At 46.0% G+C, this 7,829-nt stretch overlaps 1 pseudogene; it reads right to left on the minus strand.

Annotated features, from left to right (window-relative positions):
• Positions 1–7,722: 7,722 nt before the first annotated feature.
• On the minus strand, positions 7,723–7,798 carry LOC115870883 (annotated as a pseudogene).
• Positions 7,799–7,829: the final 31 nt, after the last annotated feature.

Consider the following 7,829-nt stretch of genomic DNA (forward strand, 5'->3'; position numbering starts at 1 on the left):
TCACACCTCAAACCGCGCGGTCCGCCCACTCCCCTCCGCGCTGCTCGGGCGCTTTTCACCCCCAGTCCTCGCGGGCGGGGGACGGGAAACACGAACCCGCCAATCACGCCGCACCACGCACCTTGTGTGCCCAATAGGGACTCGTGGGGGGGGACCGCCAGCCACCAATCGGAGCTGTCCAGGTGCGGCGTCCCTTGCCCGCAGCGTGGCTCCTCCCTATTGGTCATCCGTACCCGCTTTCCTCCAATCAAATGGCTCCGCGGGCCCCTCACACGCAGGGCCACCCCTTTGCCTGGGAATCTGCGGCCTCTAACGGAAACCGCCCAGTCAACGTCATCGCGGAACACCTTCATCCTTTGAGAGGTCGCAGGGAAACTACTTCCGGTTCCTAGAGAGCGTTGACTTGTGACCAAGGGAAACGGTATCCACGGCAACGCTTTCTTTTTCCTGGTCCTGTCTGCGCTTGGAATTACGTTGGGAATGAGTCGAGCGCAGCTCTTCGCGCTTAGCTTTGTACTTGGCAGAGCTTCTCAAGAAAGAGAAACACGTGAGAAGTTGACAACCCCGGGCGTTCTTAGCTACGAAGGCTACAGACTACAGTTCCGGGCGTGTAGCGTAATGAATGCTGGGAACTGTAGTTTACGGCCCACTGCGTGGTTTGGCCTCCCCCCTCACCCCCCCACCCCATTCTTTCCAGAAAGGTTTTGTGCTATCTCTGTTGTGTTTTGGACACGACCGCTCCCTAGGCTTGCGTTAACTATGTGGGTTTATTCAGGAAACCCGAAGTGTACACGGTCTTTAAAAGAAGGCCCTGACAAGCCTCCTCCGCCCTGTGCCCCGGGGATCCAATCTTCCATCTTCCTGGGGCACGCGTTTCCGAATCTGGTTTTTCCTGCGTCACTTGGCCAACCTGAGCCTACATTGCCTTTCCCTGATTCGGTTCCCAGAAGCCAGAACGGATGGACTCGTTCCCCCTCGCTGAAGCCAATCGTGAACCACATCGATGCCCTCGACTCTCTCCGAAAGGGCAGTTGCGGTACACGGTGTCCTGGAGACCCTGCAGTGAGACAGAAAGCGTGGTCTTAAAGTTCATTCTGGCTTTGAAAAATGAAGGCGTGAAGCTGAGTCGTTTAACTAAGGCAGGAGGATGCACCTGAGAGTGTTGAAAGCAAATCCTGGGGTGCTGCCAATCAGAAAAGTGCAGGAGTGTAACTTAACTGAGACACCCTGTCACTGTTCAGAATGAGAATAAACCAGGTGACTATTCTGTGGGGAAACCCCTCTCGCCGAGCTGTGACATATACCAGAGTGTGAATTACATTCAGAAATCTTAAATCCCTGCAGTTTAAAATACCTTTTCTTCTTATTTAAAAAAAAAAAATCATTTTATTGGAGGCTCTTACAGTTATCTCCATCCATCCATCCATTCTGTCAAGCACCTTTATATACGTTGCCACCATCATTTTCAAAACATTTTCTTTCTGCTTGAGCCCTTGGTATCAGCTCATTTTCCTCCTTCCCCCTCCCTCCCCACTTTTTTTTATTTTTAAAGAAAAAGTTGAGTTACTGCTTTGGTCTGCCTTTCACAGCTCAACCTCTTGCCCTTATCTTGATTTGCCCCACACCTCCCCGGACCCCAGCTATGCACACCAGCTTTCTGTGTTGCTTTCTGTTAGGAAAACTGAACTTGGAATTTGTTTTTAGAGACCCATCACCTGAATTCCTGAAGGCAAGCTTTTCAGTGACTGCTTGTCATAAACTTCCTCTATTTGTCTTGCCTATCTTGATTCTGTGGTTGGTGATTACCCCTTGTGGTCCTTTATTTACATCTACCCAAATGACCTGGGTTTGGTACTACTAAGCAAAGTAGAGCTTACTGTGCATGCTGTTTGCTCTTTCTTGCCCTCATCCCCCTCTCTCCTTTGACGCGTACTACAGTGTGAATTACATTCAGAAATTGTAAATCCCTGCATTTTAAAATGCTAATTTTTAAAGAAAAAGTTGAGTTACTTCTTTGTTCTGTCCTTCACGGCTCAACTTCATCTTTTTCTGTAGTTCGGATCAAGTGAGCAGATCAGTTCTGAAACTGCAGGTCATTAACTCATGGGTAGTTCAGGCTGCACCTGGAGGGAACTGAGAATGTCACATGGCCTCCAAAATAAGAGCCCTGGGGAGGTCTTTCTGCAGTGCATGATGGAGTCAGAGGACAGGGAGAGCACAGACAGTAAGCTGGCAGTAGATGATTGGCCTTTCCTTGCTTCACTTCTGTTCCTTTAAGAGCTTTTAGACTAGATTCCTGGTGGGGCATCCTGGAAAAGGTTGTAAGTGTCTTAGTATCTTAGTGCTGTTGTAACAGAAATACCACTGTGAGTAGCGTTATGAAACAAACTTTATGTTTTCACAGTTTGGGATGGCAGAAGCCCTAACTCAGATCATTCTCCCTCTCGGTTGGCTCTGAGGTAGAATCTTGGTCATTTTAGCTTCTGGTCCTTAGTTCTTTGACCATCCATCCTCATGTGGTATCTTTAAGACATTGATTGGGGCTGCAGTCACAGAACAAAGAAAAGCCTTTCCCCACATGTTCGGGGATTCCAATTTATGACACTTTTAGGTTCCCGGCCTCACTGTATCTCTCTGGGATCTTTTCAACTCCTCTGACTTTTGATCCATTACAGATCCCACTTACCGCCTTGACCTAGCCATTCCCGAGTTGACACTCCAGATGGCTACTTCAGCTCCGACCCTTGGGTCTGGTTCCCTTGCTTCCTGCTTTGTTTTTCCTTGCTGATACTCTGTTTCCATGGGAAACTACAGGGAACAGCTAGCTACCTTTCTTGTTTTTACTAAGCTGTCTCTCGACCATCAGACAGCACCCACTCTTTGTAGTTGAATTTCAAAGGAAAGACCCAATAAGCAAAGAGTTGCAGTTATGGGCAATGGATAGATCTCCCAGTCTTAAAACTCACTGGCATTGAGTCAAGTCTGACTCATCGCAACCTTACAAGGCACAGAGTAGAACTGGCCCTGTGGGTTTCTGAGACTGTAAATCTTCAAAGGAGCAGAAAGCTTCATCCCACCCCCCGTCAGGATTGGCTAGTGGTTTCACAATGCTGGCCTTGCAGTGAGCAGCCCAACACCAGGGCTCCCGTAGATCTAGTAACTCGAAATCAAATTCACTGCCGTCAACTTGATTCCGATAGGACAAGGTAGAGTTGCCTTGGAAGTTTCTGAGACCGTAACTCTTTACAGAAATACAAAGCATCTTTCTCCTATGGAGCAGTGGGTGGTTTTGAACGGATGACCTTGCAGTTAGCAACCCAAGAAGTAGCTCACTATACCAACAGGATTCTGAGTAGGCAGGCGTAGTTCATGAATGGGAGTCAAGGAGAAAGCAGACTAGGGATACAAAAAAAAAGCCAATGGAATCAGGGAGCCTAAAGGAATAAGGCCAAACCCCAAGGTGAACTGATTGGTTGGTTGATTGGTTCATATTTTTCACTCTTCACTGTTTAATTCAGCAAGGATGGAGGACCTGGATGTGCCAGGGATTCTGCTAGGTGCTGGGATCACGGAGAAGAACTATAGAGATATGGCCTCTGTACAGAATGTGAACAAATACTAACATCGGGGTTCCATTATAATGAAGCACCTCTCTTATTTAAACTGGAAAAGGAGAAAGGTTGACTACAAAGGTGCATGGGGGCGCTCTTTGGGATAAAGAAAATGTTCTTGATGTTGATTGTTGTTTCCACTTCAGAAGAGTCATAACTTCTGTTTGGGAGATGTCAGGATTGGCCCACACTATTCAAAAAAGAAGACAAGAAAGTGAAATAATTGGCAAACACTTTAGAAATATGGAAGTCTTGTTTTGCATTATTATTATTAATAATGGCATGCTTGTATATCCAGGAAACTGAAGATAGGTAGATTTAAAAAAACACAGAGCAGCACCTTCCCAACACAATTGCTGAAGACAAAGCGGGTGAACAAGCAAATGTGGTGAAGAAAGCTGATGGTGCCCGGCTATCAAAAGATACAGCGTCTGGGGTCTTAAAGGCTTGAAGGTAAACAAGCGGCCATCTAGCTCAGAAGCAACAAAGCCCACATGGAAGAAGCACACCAGCCTATGCAACCACGAGGTGTCGAAGGGATCAGGTATAAGGCATCATCAGAACAAAAAATCTTACCATAGTGAATGATGGGGGGGAGTGCGGAGTGGAGATCCAAAGCCCATTAGTAGGCCACTGGAGATCCCCTTGCAGAGGGGTCTTGGGGAGGAGATGAGCCAGTCAGGGTGAGATGTAACACTGATGAAAAATACAACTTTCCTCTAGTTCCTAAATGTGTCCTCCCCGCTCCCACTACCATGACTCGAATTCGACCTTGCAAGTCTGGCTAGACCAGAGGAGGTACACTGGTACAGATAGGAACTGAAAATACAGGGAATCCAGGGCAGATGAGCCCTGCAGGACCAGTGGTGTGAGTGGCGAAACAGGGAGGGTAGAGGGAGTGTGGGTAGGAAAGAGGGAACCGATTACAAGGAACTATATGTGACCTCATCCCTGGGGGACGGACAACAGAAAAGTGGGTGAAGGGAGACGTCAGACAGGGCAAGATATGACAAAATAACAATTTCTAAACTATCAACGGCTCATGAGGGAGGGGGGAGTGGGGAGGGAGGGGAAAAATGAGGACCTAATGCCGGGGGTTTAAGTGGAGAGAAAATGTTTTGAGAATGATGAGGGCAATGAATGTACAAATGCGCTTTACACAATTGAAGTGTGTATGGATTGTGATAAGAGTTGTATGAGCCCCTAATAAAATGATTTAAAAAAACAAAAAACAAACATAGAGCAGATGAGAATCTGGTAAATGATTGTAAGATGAGTATATAGAAGCTGTAGTCTTCTAGAGGGCTGGATGAGTGGGTTAGATTGTTGAATGTAAAGTTAATGTGCTGAAATGTGAGCCCCTACCTAATTTACAATAAAAATTATTTTTTAAAATGCTGCTGTCTTGATTTAATCCTGCAATAAACCCTTGTGTTAGGTTGGATTCTCTATAACAGTGGTTCTCAACTTTCCTAATGTTGCGACCCTTTAATACAGTTCCTCATGTTGTGGTGAGCCCCAACCATAAAAATCTGTGTTGCTACTTCATAACTGTAATTTTGCTACTGTTATAAATCGGGTGACCCGAGAACCGCTGCTCTAGAGAAACAAAAGCAGTGACGCGCATGTGTATATGTCTATAGAAAGATTTATATCAAGACATGGCTTTCGCGGTTGTCGAAGTAGGTAAGTCCAGTCCAGTTCAAATCCACAGGTCAGATGTAAGCGTAGGTTTTTTTTCCACCTGTGTAGCTGCAGAAGCTGATAAACAGGAAGCAGTAATCAGGAGAGCCAGAGGCCGGTGGATGCTGAGGTAAATGAATTTGAAGTCAGTAGAAGAATTCAAGGTCAGCATCCGCGGATGGCCCCAAGGATCCACAGACGACATGAGAGGACATCAATGAACTAGATGTTGGAGCCAGATCCAGTAAACGACAAAGGAGCGTGGCTCTGTTCAGGGTCTTATACAAAAGGCCACACCCCCAATGAGGTGTCACCAGGCTGCACCCTGATTGATGGCCCCCATTCCTGCCTTCACTCAGGAGTGTCTAATTGAAATAAACTCTAACCATCACCACAAAAAATTTTAATTTTTCATTCGAAGTAGATGTGTGGGCAAAGTTGCTTGCTCCTTAGGCAAATGTGACAGGACTGCCCCCTTCCATGGCTCAAGGCCGTGGGAGCATGATGCTGACGGCTCAGCCCAGGGGGCTGATGAAGCACAGACTGATCTGTCTCTCCTCCTCAGATAAAATGGATACTTTCCTCCGGTCCCTGGCAAACACTGCAGACATGCAGGAGTCTGCACATTATCTCTGACTCCCTGTTCCTGACTTTATCCTCCCCTCCTGTCTGTGAACAGCTTGGCTAATGGATGAATGTTTCTTTCTATGCCCTCAAATAATTGCCAATTGTCCCTTTATGTAGAAACCTATCAGGAGATGCAGGTTACGTGACAGAGAGTGTATAAGAGCTTGAGTGACTATGTTGCAGGGTCCCCCGTGCCCCAACTGTTATCTGTACTTTTTTCTCTCTAAGTTTTCTCTTTGTAGATCATACCCTCTTGAACCTGTTCGATTTGTAAGGTAAGAGCTGGACTTGATTGGATCTTCCAAGTAGAGATAAAAATTGTAAAGAACTTAGAAATAAATAAGAACAAAATGAAGTAAAAGACAAAACCTTACTGAAGAATAGAAAGCAAAGTGTAGAGGAATAAAAAAGTATGATTCTGGGGGCTGGAAATATTTTATCATGAAAATCTCAATCCTCCTATTTTAATACAAAAACTAATCAATTAGCTCCACAAATATCTGCGTGCAAGTAGGCCAGGTACTGTTTAGTCCTTAGGAACATGTTTATAAACCAAATAGACAACACTCAGGAGCTTACTTAATCACATAAGCACCAACTGCTGTAAATAAGTAAATTAATACTCTGGTGAAGAGGTACGTGTTCTGATATCCTTAGCATAAGTCTCAGGAGTGTCGGAGGGATTTGGGAGCATCGTTGGTAATTTTGAATAGTGTCAGATTGGTGGTGTTGACCGGTGACTAGTCTTGTTGAAAAAGTGACATTTATTTAAGCAAAGACTTCGAGAAGATGAGGGGATTAGCTATGTAGCTACCTGTGGAGAAAGAGTTTCAAGTAGAAACCTCATTCGAACCCCATCAGTACTAACGTATCTATTGGTAGGTAACAAATTACTTCAAAACACCAAGGGCTTTGAAAACTCTGGGGGTGAAAATCTGTGCTTTGCTTGTGGTTCAGTCTCTCCGGAAGGTGAGTCAAGATGTTGACCAGGCTGCCCTGGGCTCGACTGGGGCTGGAGGATCCACTTCCAGGAAGGCTCACGTGCTTAGCTGTTGGCAGGAGACCTCGGTTCTCCACGGACTCTTGGCAGGAAACCTTGCTTCCCTGCCACGAGACCCTGTCATAGGGCTATTTGAGGGTCCTCATGTCACAGCAGCTGGCTTTTCTCAGCGTGCTGTGCAAGGGGGGAGCCACAGTGACTTTTATGATCAGCCTGGGAAATCGCACATCATCATTGCAGGTCAATCTTACTCAGAGAGGGAATTCGACAAGGATGCTAACATCAGGAAGGTGGAGTTTTTAAGAGTCATTTTGGAGGCTGACTATAACATGTAACTGCAAGGGGTGCTGGGTAAGATTGTATCTGCATTTTCAGCTTCGTTCATGAGAGACGGGCTCAGAATCTTAAGGGAGGGCCTCCTCCAAATACAGGAGAAAACATGCTGCCAGTAACAAAAACATGACCCCCTGGGGTGGCTTTAAAGCACAGAAATGTATCTTTCCACAGTTTGGGGGGTTAAAAGCTGTGTTGCTTCCTTCTATGGGCCCCCCTCTCCGTTTCTGGAGTCTGCTATCAATCTTTGGTGTTCTTTTGCGTGTAGCTGGGCCCTCCCACAGTGGCCATCTCCCCCATGTAGCACTCTGTGTGTGTGGTTTCTCCCCTTCTCCTAAGACACTTTTCAGATATGATTTGGTTCAGAACCCACTCAATTCTGGTATGACCTTAGTAGCATAACAAAACCTAGTTTTCTAATAGGCTCATATTTATAGGTACAGAAGTTAGGAAGTCTACGTATTTCGGTGGTGGTGGGGGGCTTAGTTTATTCCGTAACATACAGATACTACACTTGATCTTAGCCAAAAGGCCGAAAAACGATAATCCATAACTAGGAAGGGATTCTTTTAAAA

This window comes from Echinops telfairi, unplaced genomic scaffold (genome assembly GCF_000313985.2).
Source record: "Echinops telfairi isolate 266 unplaced genomic scaffold, ASM31398v2 ScPeMD7_2;HRSCAF=8, whole genome shotgun sequence".
NCBI classification, from domain to species: Eukaryota; Metazoa; Chordata; class Mammalia; order Afrosoricida; family Tenrecidae; genus Echinops; species Echinops telfairi.